The sequence below is a fragment of the Rattus norvegicus genome, chromosome 10 (genome assembly GCF_036323735.1).
Source record: "Rattus norvegicus strain BN/NHsdMcwi chromosome 10, GRCr8, whole genome shotgun sequence".
Classification (NCBI taxonomy): Eukaryota; Metazoa; Chordata; class Mammalia; order Rodentia; family Muridae; genus Rattus; species Rattus norvegicus.
The window spans coordinates 54,936,157-54,937,500 of NC_086028.1; positions in this window are offsets into that span (position 1 = coordinate 54,936,157).

Consider the following 1,344-nt stretch of genomic DNA (forward strand, 5'->3'; position numbering starts at 1 on the left):
TTTCTTTAAATAAACTTTTTGTTCTTTTGTTTTGTTTTTTATTGTTTTTGTCTTCTCAAGACAAGAAGAGTCTCTGGAGTAGCCCTGAACTGTCCTGGAACAACTCACTCTGTAGACCAGGCTGGCCTTGAACTCACAGAGATCTGTCTTTGCTCTTTGCCTCCCAAGTGTCTGGCAAGGGGCCATTTATCTGTTTAACTTTAGCTTTTTTTTTTTCCTTTTCTTTTTTTTCGGAGCTGGGGACCAAACCCAGGATGTGTGGTGTGTGTGTGTGTGTGTGTGTGTGTGTGTGTCTGTGTTAGAGGTAATCACTCAGATACTACGTATAGCCAATCCAAAGTCTTAGGGTAGTGGTGCCACAAGCTTTTTTTTTTTTTTTTTTTTTTTTTTGGTTCTTTTTTTCGGAGCTGGGGACCGAACCCAGGGCCTTGCGCTTCCTAGGCAAGCGCTCTACCACTGAGCTAAATCCCCCCCGCCCTCCCACCCCCCCGCCCTCCCACCCCCCACCCCCCACCCCCATCCCCCCACCCCCACCCCCCACCCCCATCCCCCCACCCCCCATCCCCACCCCCACCCCCCCCCACCCCGGCACAAGCTTTTAATCCCAGCACTCAGGTATCAGAATCCGGCCTGGTCTACAGAACGAATTCCAAGACAGCCAGGGTTTTGAGTCAGAGAAACCCTGTCCAAAAAAAAAAAAAAAAAAAAAAAGGGTGGGCAGGGTCTGTGTGTGTGTGTGTGTGTGAGAGAGAGAGAGAGAGAGAGAGAGAGAGAGAGAGAGAGAGAGAGGTAGAAAGTGTCTCAGATAAAACAGAAACAAACAAACAAAAAACAACACAAAAGAAAAGAAAAAGATATGAAACTCCTGCAGGACATGGTGTTAGAGCCCGGATAACCCAGCACTTGGAACTGGAGGCAGAAGGATCAGAGTTCAACACCAGCCTCACCTAGAAAAGAAGAAACCCCTGGAGAGAGAGACTCCTGGCCTCCTACAGTTTCAGTATAAAGGCAAAGTAAACCCTCAAACAAAGACTCCGTTGAGCTGGCCCGTGCCCATAACCCCAGGTTCTTAGGAGGAAGATCTAGGGAACATAGACAGCCTTTGTCTCAAAACACCGGAAAAATCACAAAACAACAAAAGCTCATTTCAGCAAAGGAGATATGGGGGGCGGGAGGGAAGAGCCCTTCTTGACTCTGGAAAAAAGTGAATGTCTTCTGAGAGAAGCTACACTGTAAACCACCACCACCACACACACACATACATACACACCACACACACCCCCATGCACCCCACACACACCACATACACACCACACACACACACCACACACACACACATACCAC